Here is a 14,850-nt window from a genome sequence, read left to right on the forward strand (position 1 = left end):
GATCAGCCGAGTATAGAGGACTCATTTTTCCAGTGGTTTATTTTTACAGTGCAAGACTACTCTTCCATGGAAATCATGTCCATACAAAGGTAACAAATATATATATACACATCTGAGCAAATGAGACCTCTACAGTGTTTGTAATTGCAAAAGTGACTGCCTGGCATACACACCTTAGGGCAGCTGGAGACCTGGGTATTTGATGTGTCTCTATTGCTGCTTCATCTTCAATTTACAATCACTTACTGGTCCAAACCCACTATGAACAACCTTAATTGCATGAAGATTATCTTCTCAGTAGGCTGACACTATCTTGTTCTGTGACAGCTTTATGTTTTGTTATATTTATGGTTTCCAAACATCACTGCAAAGAAGATAATGCAATTTCTCATCATTACAAAGCCAAGCACACAGCCTGCCATGTTTGTGCTGTTTGTGGTGTTGGCTTCAGATGTTGTGCATGTTTATGCAACCATGGGAATATGGCACCTAACTAAGCTTTTCCAGACTTGGGAATATTTAAGTACTGGGCAATAGAAAGTTACTTATTTAAAAAAGATTTATAGAAACCTTAAAACCTCAACAGGATGACATATGCAAAATTTAGGGTCAGTGACTTCACTGATGTTTGATAAGTCATTGCAGATCTACTCCATGTCAATGTGGCACAATTTGAACTTCATCTGTTTTCCAAAATACCACTTAAAGATACACCAAAAAATCAGAATTTCCACTAGTATTAAATACTTTTTCGAATATACCCCCAAAAGACATCTTTTGAAAGTACACGATAGAGAATGGTTGTCCTGAAAACACCATCTCGGGACGTGGGCAGCTCTGTGAGCAGTGGCTGAGGAACCTGTTGGTAGCAATGTCTGATCTGCTTCCCCCGGTTAACTAACTGAGAATATCTTTCCCTGCTTACAATTCTCTATTTCTTTGTGTTGTTTTCATAAAACTCAAAAGGTTGTTGGTCCCTTTTGTACTCTAGAGGGTGTCAGAAGCCACCTTGCCCAGCCACCTCATTCAGGTCGGATCAACACGGAGTGTTTAATAAGATGTGGCAGCAGACAGTCCATCTTTATTGCTGTTTTCTAAGCTATTAGCACTAGGGAAATCAAAACAAAGCCAGCAAGACCGGGTTCACAGCACTGCAAATATTTTCTGCTATTTCTTCTCTCCACAGACTAACACAGGAGGTTCTCATTCCTTCAGCAAGTTCGTTTCCACATTAATGAAAGTAGACCAGAAAAAACATCAGTAAGTCCTAGCTGGATTTTCCTTCTTTTGTTTAAATCACTTTTCCTATTTTGCTGTTTCACTTTCCTGACAATTATCTTCTCTCTTTTATTACTTCACTTATTTTCTTCCCCTTACAAATGTCCCCAGTTGAAATGTGAAATCCTAGTGCGGCTTGTAAAAAATTGGTTTGGCTGAGATAAAGAGAAGGATTCTTCTGACTCATGAATTTAGCCAGAAGTAACTGAGTCCTGGGTGAATGTCACAAGACATGAAGCTAGAGTATCTCAAATTAGGCAAATTCAGATGAAGACTCTAAGTCAGCATGTCAAAAGTTCACTCTGCACTCTGCAAAAAGCAAGAAGCGTAAGTTTTCCTGGCTGCTTCCTGCTTGTTACATAACCTCCAATTTAAAATGCTATAGTCTTTGGGGAATTTTTTTTTTAAATTTCCTACTTCTACCTTAGTTACACAAGTCACATTTTAAACTGCTGTCATTGATAGAAATAATCACAGCTCTAGATGATACTCTTTTTATTTTTGCTGCTCTGATTGTAAAATTGATTAATGAACCCTGAATTTAGAAGCTTCTATACTAACAATCTTGGGTTTTAAACAGTCTCACCTTCCTCAGCTAAAACAGAATATGTTGTTACTTCCTGACAGTGAAATATTCATATGTTCACGTGTACATATAAAATATGTTTTAGTAGATAGAGATTTTAGGTCTATAAGCACATCTTGTTTAAAAAGACCAATGTAACCTCCTGTCACACAGTTAGGGCAAAGATGTTGGTCAACAGGCACACTGACGGTTTAATACACACACCATCCAGAAAAAAACCTTACAGTGCTTAAGTCCAAGGTCAACAGTAAGTGTTAGATACTCAAAATTTGAAAAGTACAACTAAGTTTAAGTTCTTGCTCAGGAGATGCCAATCTTACTCGTGTAAGAACGCTTATGCTGGCTCCAGCAGCTAACGTGACGGATGGTTTACCAGCAAACATATTCTATATCACCCAAAAAGCCAACAGTATCAAAAAATATGACAAATTTTTAAAGAAATAAAGATGTCAGAGCTCAAATATATTCATCAACATATTTCACGTTTCTTCTTTACAGCTGAAGATCAAATAATCACCGTATTTACATACAGATGTAATGGTCCACACATGCAAAGTAAACTTATTAGTGTTCAAACCATTCCTACCAGCACTCAACCAGCATCTCTTTAGGCAGAATTCTGACACTAGGGAACACAACTGCAGGAAGCTGTTAACTTTCAGTTACTTGACTGCTCAGCCATGAGCTCCGGCATCTCTCAGCATTAACAAGGAAAGAAAAAGTCCATCATGGTAAGATGGGGTGCTCGCTACAAAACTTACAAAAGAAAATGAAGAACCTTGATGGGTATTAACCATAACTAATATAATTAATAATTCAAAACCAACATGAGGCAAGAAATACTTCTCCCAGAGCAACAAGACTCAAGAAATCATGGCGAAAAAAGAAAGTGTTTCTGACTGAACAAATGTATTGACACATCAAGACCAAGATATACTGCAGTGCAGTGTTCGCAGAAAAAAACAGGAGTCACCCTGGCAGCCTTGGAAGTCACTTGTGAGGCAGCACAGACACAACTAGAAATTCAATATCTTATTTTGCCCCTAAGTGAGGGCTGAGCAAAGAAGGAATTCTTCCTTTTTCAAGAGGCAAGCAGTTACAAGGAGAGCTGAACCTTCACCCCTACACAAGTCTGTGGGAACGGGAATCTTTAAGCCTAGACATGATTTATTAAAAGGGCAGATCAATTAAAAACTCAAATTTCTAGCTGAAAATTTTATTACCAATAAGTCTTAGGATATTATCATTACCAAAGGGTAATAAAAACTTTTCCTGCTGTGTTTTTTTTCTCCAGTTCTATGACTATGTGCACATGCAAGTCCAGACAGGTAGCTCCAAATAGTTCATATGAGTATTTCATATTTCAGAATTCTATAAACAAGCCACAACCATGTGGTTTTAAGGCTAGAAGTTTTCAGGAAGATATCAGCAGTGAAAAGAAGAAACTACTCCTTCTCCCTTCTCTAGTAAATTTGAAATACATAGCCTATCTTTAAAGAGAGTAAATATACAGGCAATATAAACGCTACCTAGTAACAGAGATTATCTACAGTATAATAGACTGCATGAACATACAGAATTACTTATCAAAGTTTTAAGAATAGCAGGTTTCTTTTCAAATATTAACATCTTTTAAGTCTCTTTCAGGTTGTGAGTTTTCCACGTCTCCCATCTACTGCACTACTTCCAACGCAGCAAACCCCTGCAGTGAGGAGGTTCTTTAACAAACAAGTGAAAATTTCGCTGCCACTCTTGACAGCTCAGAAGATGATGCAGGTGACATTTCAGAGGCAGTTCTCAGAAGGTAACGAGGCATTTTTCGTGCACACACTTGTAAGTGGTGTGACAAAAAGTGAAAATTCCCTCAATAACTTGTACACAGACCAAGTCGAGTCTTACCTAAAGTGCTGCCACAGAACAGGTGTCAGCACCAGAACGGCGAATCCTGAATCTCAGTCTCAGGATTGTGACCTCTGTATTTACACAACCTGGCCCAGGCTGTGACCAGCAGAGAAGCCACAGATGTATCACCATCTTTTGTCTAGCCTACACCTCTCAGGAGGTGAACAAGAGCAAGAACAAGAACAGGAGGAGAATGGGAAAACCAGTATTTTCTCATTAACATTTTCACTCAATACAAGGTAACACGAGAAACAGGCCCCAGCTCCTGACCACACAGTGCAGGACAAGCACCACGTGCTGTGGAGTGGAACACAGAGCCAAGTGTGGAGATATCCAGCTACAGGCTATCAGCATCCCACCCATCAGCACCAAGTGGGCAGAAAGAAAAATATGCTTCCCATCAAACCTGAATCCTTGAGACACTTTGGTGTAGCTCCAAAGTTGGAACATCACTTTGTGCACCACCAGTGCACAAAGAAAATGTTATAACTCTCCCAAGTGCGTACTGAGCTGAACTTCAGACCTATGAACAGCATAAACTTTTCAAGTGTCTCACGCACACGCTGAGACGTGTGTGTGCTCCGAGAAAACAGAGAGCTTGAACATGTGGATTGGCACTTTTCTGTGGTATTTCCTTACTCAAATTCCTTGAATTTGTGAAGTATTCTGTGGATACAATATTGCTGCTAGCAAGAATTTTTCTTGCTTCTTTCCAGTCCTGTGAGATACTTTTCTCTCTCTCATAGTTCTATAAACTATGAACACCTGTGACCTTGCAGAGCTTTGTTTATGGTACAGTAGAAAAATATTTTGACAATGGATATTTAGGATTTTAGCCAATCACTCCAGGGGGTGGCTGATCCTTTGACCAATTAGACTATGAAGAAAAAAGTCTATAAAAGAGTTTGTAAAATAATTAAATAAATCAATATTGCTGCACAATTTCTGCCTGTTGGATCTCTCCTCTCCTCCCTATGGCTGCGGGATACCGTAATAGTATTCCCCTTCAGAAAACCCTACAGTGGCTATAGTTAGAGGCCAAACATTATTTAATACTACACAAAGCACAGAACAGCTTGATGAAGACCAAATATGTGCAAACAGGTGGTAATAAAGCAGAACACGAGACTGGTTTTAGCATTTTACTGATTTATAGTAATTTAACCTTTTTCTTTTTTGTGCCTTATTCTCAGTCCTAAAAACAAAACAAAAATCCACTTGAATCAGGACAGAGGTCAGCAATCACCATTTCAACTTAAAATATCTCCATTTAAATGCAAATGCTAGCCTTTCTTCCTGACCTTTAAATGTTCATTTCATAGAAATGGAATAGAAAGTGTAAATTTTGTGTCTTGGTATCTCTAAGCAGCTCCTGTGTCATTTAGTCACAATTTTTGACACATAACTCCTTCTTATTAAGTGTATTCCTTCTGATTAAATATGTCATTGTATCAGCATGCTCTAGCTCCTCAGAGACAAAACCCAGTAATTTTGCATGATGTTTCATTTCACAGAGTACACAGATTAAAATGGAGATTAGCATTGCTTCTTACTCTCTATTATTTGAGATAAACCCAAATTTATGTGATACCAACAAAAATGCTACAATATTCTTTTTGAAGCTTGCTTGCAACAAATTTAAACAATACTGATACCCACAGCAGAGGCTTGCAAGCTCTCCTCAGACACATTCACCTAACTCAAAACCTCCCTTGTGTACCTACACCCATGTATTACCCTTACATTTCTTGGCAATTAGCAGATGATTTACGCATGAAAACAACAAAATAAATGAACTATTATTTCTTTCAACACAAGAAGACCAAAGAGATTCCTCCCTGCTCCCAGGAAGACCCATCCCTGTTTGTCCTTCTCCAGGTACTCTGCACCTCCCTAGCAAGGCATGGAAGGCCTAGTTCTTGGAAAGAATGATTTTCTGCCTGTTTAAAAAGCTTGACACTGCCGTTTAAAAGAGCAATAATTTGTAAAATATCAGATTTTCAGCTGGAGGGAAAAAAGGTACCAGTTCCTGGTCAAATATAGTCACATCACCATCACTCCAGAACATGTGTCCACTATAACTGTACCATCATTTCCCATGTCATGGGCTCCCCTCCCTGCTTCACTGAAAAAACACGTTAATAGGTATAGCAGTCCTCACAAGGAGGCAAGTAGGATTCTCTGCGCCTTTTGCATTTTTGAAATGCAAAAACGTTTCTGTTGTTGCTGTTTTCACCAGTTCAGTCATTAGTTTCTTAAATTACAGCCCATCCCCTTCCATATATTTTATTTCACGATTCAAATCAGGACAGACTCAGTTTTAGTGCCAATGAATTACATATGCAAATCACATTCATGTTCTGGCAAACATGACTCTAACTTTGATTAAAAAAACATAATTATGCTTTATTATTCCGTTTATTGGGGAATGGGGAGAAAAGTTTTAAAGACCGATTTTTCGTTATGGCATTAGTTTCTCTGACTATCAATCTGGCTAATGGCAGTAGCAAGCCCAAGGAATTGTCAGAGTCTCATCTCTCAAATCAAAAGATAATGAAGAAAACCCTAGTGTGAAAATTGGTGTTTTGTACAGATTATCAGAGCCATTTCTTGAAAACATTTCGGAATGAAATGCATTCCCTGTTTATATTCTTTTACACTGTACAAAAAGTTTCTCTACTGATTCTGCATTTCAGAGTTTAATTATTAAACAAATTAACTCCGTAACACATACCATGGAGTTGAGAAAGATTTATGCATGCAAAGGACACAGCATCATATTAGACGATTACTAACCACAGCAGCTAGAGAATCACAGCACAGTCAATTCAATTTTCAGTGATGCCTCTTTAAGCTCTAACGAACCATGGGGCCCTAATGAGAGGTTTCACTGAATCCTGGCCAATCAAGCAGAAACTTTATGGAGAAAAGGTAAAAGCTAAGAAGCAAAACCACTCAATAAATATATTTTACAGCAATGTATTCAACCATGGCTTAATGGTTTTTCTTTAAATCTGTAAAAACCAATCATGATAGAATTTTAACTTCGCAGTGCAGGCTTGGCTTCCTTCTTCCCCCTCTTTGCCTCTTTGCCTCCCCCCAAAAGTGTGAGACAATGAGCTGCAAGGGGAGAAGAAATAAATGTTGAAAAACAGTGAAAGGAATCATGATACCCTGGTTTGTACCCTGGCAGTATCATAGGCTGCCCTCAATAGCTTGACCCACTTTGATTTATTGTGCCATTAAAGTTCTAGCAATAATTCCAGTGCACTTGCACAACTGATGGTTACAAACAGGAAGGGTTTCTGTCTTTCCACTTAACAGTGCTAGAAGATGCAATCCTGACCTCGCTAAAGTCAATAGCAAAACTTCCACTCAGTTCTGACTGGTGGAGTCTTATACAGACATCTTCCAACCTGTAAAATGTTTTCTAGAAGAGTAATTAAAGTATGGCAAGTGAGTGTTGTCAGCTGGCAAATTCTGTGCCAAAATGAAAACTTTAATCAGAGGGATGGACAGTCTTTTATAATGCAAAGGACAAAAATGGGTTACCTGCTAAGTTTTGTCTTTCAAAATACTCTTGAGCTCCAGCAGGCTGCACGATAAGATCCGTTTCCACAGTAAGCAGCAGAATCTGCTGAGGAAACATGAGCCTTAGCAACAGATTTAACTTTTCTTACTAGAGCATATCAGAGGAAAAAGAAAGGAAGAAAAGTAATCAATACCTCTGAATGTTTTCTTGTTGAAAGGGAAGAATTTGGCTGCTGATGACTTAGCCAAGGTTGTTCTCCTTAGAAGAGTTCAAGTTGGGATGGAGGAATAGTTCTCCATGAATTTCAAGACCATAGAAGCTTTCTCTTCAGAAGATGATGATGAGCAACACTAATGAAAAAAAGATCTTTCCTTCCTGGTTTTAAGAATTAAGTAAAGATTATTATGTCACAGATCTCTCTCCCCCTTGCTCCTGAAGGAGCAGAAGTGGGACATGTCATACTTATTCAAGTTTAAGAGCAAATTAATGGATTTTGGGCCTTATTCTTTAAAGACTCCTAGAAAAACCCTGTGTTACAGGGGAAAATACCTTCTTCTACAAAGCACTTAACTGAGGTTTCATGGCCACACTGGCACAGGAGATTTTCTGGGGAGATGATAGAAGAAACTAATCTAGTTTACTTGGCACTGGAATAAATGAAGTCATATATGCTGCATTTCACCTCTATGATAGGTCCAGGAGGATGAACCTGATTCTTCATCTGTAAAATGGAAATGATACCAACAGAGTAATATCATGGAATAATATCAGTGAATAAAAATATCATACTATCAAGGAACTTCTGATCTTCTTGGTTCAACCTCTCACACAAGGATAGTAGATCCTTTCTGGATATAAGTATATCCCTTCAGTCTTAAAGCACGTTTCACTCTGAAGCTACAATATCTCTGTTTATAAGCAGAGATTGCCATATGGCTGTGATGCTTCTAAACCACATAAACTCATAGATTAGACTATGCATAAAAAGATTCTAGTGCTTCAAATTCTAGGCCAACTAGGGACAAATGTGTGAACCAGAGGAGAAAAACTCTGCTCTGTTTCTGCTGCTTTTAAATGAGGAGTAATGAAAATTTAACCCAAAAAAATGTTGTTCCATAAAGATCCTGAAAATTAGTTGTATCAATGAATTTTAACAGGCAAATGTAATTATACAATCTATAGGCTTGGAACCATTAAAATTAAGTCCCAAATCAAGAGCTGCTTGTGGTTTTTGTGTCAGAAAGACATCTACCTGATCCTTCAACCCTTCCCTTTCCAATATCATGTTTAAAGTTTCCCAGTTTTTTATTTTAATTTCTAGGAGTTTTGCTAAAAAAACCCCATATTATATGGATATTTCTAATAAGTCAATGATTTTCTCTCAAAGGTTTGGTGATTTGGTGGATACCAAAGTCCATATACCCTGAAGAAAAGACAGAATTTAACAACACTTCAGTTTAGTACAGTCTAGACAGTCTAAAGGATTGACATCAAAAGACAGAATTTTTCACTGTTATACCTTCATCCTGACTCCGACCCGAGCTCATAATTACCTTCATGTCAGTGAATCAATTCAGCTGTGCTGCTAGAATGCATAAGCACTGACCTTTGATAAATGTGAAACCAGATGGCTTTGTTGGATCAGTGGAAATTTGGCACATATCACACACCACAAGAACTATGCTGGTCTGTCAGCATCTCTTTTAGCTCTCCCGTTTTTTTATAAGAGTAGAGAGCTGGATCAACACAGAACATATGCTATGCTCAAAAGTCAGGGATGGCTGTTCCCATTTGCTCTTCAGGCACGTTTAAGAAGGAAAGTAGCAAGGTAGCACTTTCTTCACAAGCCACTTCAGCTCTCAAATGCCAGAGAAGTTGGGTTTAAAATTCTGGATGGAATAAAAATGTCTTAAAATATTAGCACATACAATCAAATTACTTAGTAAAAGAAGAATAATTGTAAGCTGTATTAATCAGGGTAATGAGGACAGCATGGTAGACTTAGCAGTCTAGGAACTGCCAGACAAGATCACGATTCAACTTCTTCAGTGTAATTTCACCAACTGTGGCCAATACCAAATGCTTCCAAGGAAGATATAAGAAATCCAGATGGACACAGTTAAAGGATAAATTTTGCTTAAAGATAAACGTCTCCTCCACTTTGTGAACGTAATCCAACTTCGTCTTTTGCCCTGAAGCAGGGTTATTTAAATTACTTCCAAAACCCAGTTTTTCTCATTTAGATCTAGTTTCACATAGCAAAAAGGCTTATGTGACTGCTCTGGCCATGACAGTTTCCCTTCTTCCATCACCAGAACGTGACTTTTGAACCTTTTGGCCAACTTCATCAAAACTAAAATGAAAGGGCATGAAAGTCTTTAAGACAATTAAATTCCCGGAGTATCATGAACACCAGCTGACAGACCTAAAGAAGCACCTACATTCCTGCATCTGCTGAGGGAGAGACAGGCCATTCCCTGCAGCTATACATCCCGTTTGGCAGCACCCGGACAATCCATCACATCACACTTACAGGCCGATCAGCAAAATCATGCCTCACCCAAGCCAAAGCCTTTTGACCCAGCAGAGGTAAGGGTCTCCTGTGCAGTCCAGGGCAGGAGAAAGAAAAGGAGCTGCTGTTAATTCACCGGGGACATTCAGGTGACAAAGAACACATCCCAGAGGAAACACGGTTTCATTCATTTGACTGAACACCAAGTAATTTGAGAGGCTTTTCCCTTCACTTGTAAGTATTGGACCTACAAAGGTCTAATCCCAGCACGTCACCTTCCACCTTTTGCTTTTACTTCTTTTAAAGACTTGAGTTAATATTTTAGAGCTGCAACTAATCAAATATTACACATTTTTTATGTCAGCTGTTGATTTCCATGACTTGTTAAGTTTCATTAAACTTCTCCCATTTTCTTCATGCACCACAAACAAACCAAGTTCTCCCCTCTGTGTTCTTGTAAATAACAACTATTCGATGCTTTCCATGCCTTCCTCTACAGGGAAAATAATCTTTTGAGTCTTTCTGTAAAAAAAGACCAATTCTTTCTGTGCCCCTAAATTATTTTCACCTCTTAAATATGGATTATTTTATGTTCTGTGACAGGTTTTCTCAGAGAAAACAAGTCTAGAAGCATCTGAAGTGCAAACACTCAACTAATACAGGCCTCCATTCTCTTCTGCACACTCACAGTCCATGCCTTAGACAAGGTAACATTTGGTTCAGTTTTTTAGCTGCAATCATACGTTGGTCAAGAGCCCATGATAACAATCATTTCTTAAAAGGAGGGCATCTGAGATTCAATGCGTTTACATAGAAAGACACTATACTAGGAATACACCTGTACAGGAAAAGGAATTTAGAGAGGTCATGAAGAAGATGTCTGAAATTCCGAGATTGATTTCATCTGCATTCCCTTGTAGGTGTTACAATGGCAGACATAATACTATAATATAATACCAAGAATATATACTATCTGTTAACAAGCACAATAAATATTTACTACAAATTGGACTGAACTTTTAAGGATGCCATAATCAATGCAACCCTGTTTTATCATAGGAGATATACACACATGAAGTTTGAACAGAAACAGGAAGCAAGAAAAAGCAATTTAAAAAGTATAACCAGAAGTGAACATTACCACAGTATTTTACTGTTCCAGATTCTACTGAATGAAATTGCTAATAACATGTCCACAGGCAGATAAACATCTGGAACAGAAGGAAACCATTCACCCATATTAGAACATAAGCTGAACTTTTCATACAACATTCACTGTGTGCATGTCAAGGCATGGGGATCAACTTCACACAGCACCTGGATGATACACACCACCGTGACACATCCAAGCACCCACCACTGAAAATATAATCCATCACCCAGAGGAAGGGCGATTGCATCTCTGACAATAAAACAAAGGACTGATGAACACGTCCTAGAAGAAGTAACTTTTGCCAGCCTTCCTTCAGCTTTGCCGTTAGTTCATCCTTAAAAGGTTAAATAATGAGCATTGATGCCTTAATGTTCATTCGAACATTAGAGACTTCCAGATCTATTAATTTGATACTCTATTTAAATAGTGTACTCAATCGCTAAACTTGACGACACTAAATCTGAATTTTAAGTGATTAATTTAAAACAACTTTTCTCCTGGAACAGCAATTGGTATTTAAGCTTTTCATCTGCTGTCAACATTTAAATTAGTTGTATATAAGTGTTCCAACCTGAAAGGGTAATAAATCAATTAGAATCAATTTACTATGCCATATCAAGAGCACACATCACAGATATAACCTGGTGGTCCCAGGGCAGTATTTTACTATTTTAAGAGGGAAAAGGAGTGGCTACAAAGCAAAATGTGGTGGAGGCACATCAACACAACTAGTAATATGAAGGTTAGCGATGATTAGTGATATAAAACACTTAGTGACCATTGCCTATGAGTCTGTGCAAAAGACTCAACAAGCTGTGCTTTATTATCGCATTTAATATTTTCTGTCAATGCACATATTTATTTGAAGCAGAGAGTGATCTTACTGCAGCTTCTAGAAAGCAGAAGTAGTAAACAGAAAGCAGTGCTAGTAACTTTAGTGTATCCAGGAGTAGGTTCTGACCGTTTTTATTCTGTTCCTGAAATTCTGGTGATGAAAGTTGCTCAGTGACTGAGCAAGTGTCTGCAACCAACTCCACTGTGGGGTTTTTTGCAATGGAAAACTGACTTTAAACACATTTTAAAAAACCCAAAAAACCAAAAATAACCAAACCCACAAAAAAAACCCAAACAAAAAAACCCCAACCAATCAAACAAAAAAACCACAAAAAACCCCAAACAAACAAAAAAACCAAAATGCACCAAAAAAAAAAAAAAAAAAAAAAAACCCCACAAAAAAAAACCAAAAAAAACCCCAAACAAAAAAAAAAACCAAAAAGCCCCAAAAAAAAAAAAAAAAAAAAAGCGAACCAAAGACTGATAAGCAAAGTAAGTTAACACAGCAAATTCTAGGAAGCCAAACTCACCACTGCTAGTATCTCCAAAATTCATCTCAGCCAATATGATTTGTTTCTGCCAGGAAATAATTTTGAGAGCCATCTGCCAAAGCAGTACTAAAGCCCTCTTCTTGTTACTGACATCTCTACAGGAAGTTTATTTAGCAATATGAAAGGAAAACAAATGTTGTCCTGTAGTAAGAAAACAATACAGACATAAAGCAATTGGGGTTGGAATGAGTGACACCATCAGATTTTGAGTGGCCGGTCTGAACTGGCACCTTCTAGGCAATGATATGGAATAACCAAAGGTCACCAAAGCAGCAAGTGGAATGGAAAATCTGATTTTCTCTAGTCAAATTTTGTGTATACAGGTATGTGTAATCTAATTCCAGGCTGCCAGATTAAGTTATTAACCCAATTATGGTCATTTTATCACCTTGTAAATATGAGCCATCACTTTACTTAAATTTGTTCAACTGTTAAAGGCTAAGAGAGTAATATATTCCAATGTCAATACAGTGCAAAAATGCGTTTCATGTAGAAAGCATCTATTTATATGACTATTAATCAGTGTAGACATGTGCAGAAGCATTTCTTAGAGCAGACCAAGAGGCACAGCAGACAGTAAACTGAGTGGGCATAGAGAAGCCTTACATTAGTGGAACTGAAAACTCATTTCTTAGGCCCATTCATAATGGGGAAATTATTGTCCCATTCCCTACAGATTTTCCATTATCCCATTGCAGGGAAGCCAGAACTTCTATCTGTGCTTCCACGCCCATGCACATATTGCATCAGGAGAACTTAATTTGGCCGAGGGCCATAAATTCACTGTGAAAGGCAAATGAAGTTCCTCTCAATCTGGTCACCAAGGCATGACATCCAAAAAACCCAAGAAGGATAGAGCTCAGAAGCCTTGTAGAATACAGTGTATTCCACCTGGGTGGTAAAGACCAACTGTGCTCTAACAACGTGGCTGTCGCAAAATTAGCGGAGTCAATATATACATGTATCCTCAGGGCCCAATGACCAATTTTCAAACTGTTAAACACAACCAAATTGAGAAGGAAAGTGCATGGTTCTGCAGCTCAGTGGCACTAATTTCTTCCCAACTGCGTCCTGCAAAACCAGCCCAAACAGCTATTCTTCTAATCCTACCATGTTATATTGAACTTTAGTGCAAGAACCATGGCAATTGGCAGGAAGACGGGATACCAGAAAAAGGAAAAATTGATTTTTTTAATCAGACAGCTAAAGAACTTCCCTTATCAGCCATTTGTTCACCAGGGCTCTTCAGCCCATGCTTAAGTGCTTTGGTGAACCGTGGCCATGCCACCTTATCCAACATGACCACATTAAAAAAAAAAAAAAACAAAACCAAAACAAAACAAAAAACCCAAACAAACCCCAAAAATCCTTAAAAATACATACTTTAAATTTTGAAAAAAGAGTCTATCTATGAAACAACACACCATCTCCTTGTCAGAGGCAATCTGTTAGGAACAGAGAAGTATCACAGGATGAAGAAGACAGCTATGAGAACTGCTGAGGTCTGTTTTAATTAATTGTAGACAAGCATTCCCTTTTTTTTACCCTTTCCCATTTTGCCTGCTATTCTTCTCAAATAAACCACCATCATCTGTTACAAGATTTCATGAAACCCCCTCTTTTTTTACATCTAGTTGCCTGTTACCTATCCTTACAAACCCAGCCAGATCGAGTCACCAACAGGTGACTAAGTTCATGCTTCAGAGAGGAATTCTGAGCAGATTGTGAAGTTTGTACCAACACTGTCCAAACACAGCAGGCAGGAGAGGGAATCAGGGTATTGGTAAGGAAGAGGTCCACACGTGGCACTGACCTCTCTGCTATCACTGCTGGCTAACGTGCAGTTTATTAAGGTAGGTTCTTGTCTGAGCTATTCAATGTCAGCTAGAAAGGACAGCTTATCCTGTAAGGGAGGTTTCAGAGCATCTCTACCAGCCCTCATAACTACCCTGTGCCACAGCAGGTTTACTATCCCAAAAGGTAAGCCATAATTGCATTAAGAGGGACGCCTGCCTCTCTTAAAACCAACGCATTAAGGCAAATGTAAAGCAAATTTATACATTAAGGCAGATGCAAAGCAAAACATGCACAATGCAAAACAGATGGAAATGAACCACAGTGTGTTGCCCTTTGAAACATGAGTTATCTGACCATATAAGCAGCAGCACTGCATTAAGAAAAAAGGGGTGCTTGCTATGTAAATGACGTCCCTCTCTCCTAGGAGAAGCACAGGTAAAGCTCACCCTGGAGAACAGAGTGCTGGCTGCTTCCTGGGTGCAACACAAACCACAAGAACAAATCAAAGGTATTACCTTGGAGTGGTAAAAATAGACAAATCAAAACAAAGAAAATGCATCTCTACACACCCCTGCAGCAATCATGTAATCACCTGTGTTTATATGAACGCATGGACACCACCCTTTTCTCATAACAGAGAACTACTTTCCTTCAAACCCCACAGACGGCTCCAAGAATTCAGCACGTAGCCTTAACCAACACATA

General features: G+C 38.4%; 1 protein-coding gene across 8 annotated transcripts in view; it reads right to left on the minus strand.

The window, feature by feature from the left end:
• Positions 1-14,850, minus strand: part of MACROD2 (MACRO domain containing 2) — an 888,200-nt gene that overhangs the window by 545,653 nt on the left and 327,697 nt on the right. The gene's annotated exons all lie outside the window — the stretch shown is intronic.

The sequence above is a fragment of the Corvus brachyrhynchos genome, unplaced genomic scaffold, assembly GCF_000691975.1.
Source record: "Corvus brachyrhynchos isolate BGI_N302 unplaced genomic scaffold, ASM69197v1 scaffold69, whole genome shotgun sequence".
NCBI classification, from domain to species: Eukaryota; Metazoa; Chordata; class Aves; order Passeriformes; family Corvidae; genus Corvus; species Corvus brachyrhynchos.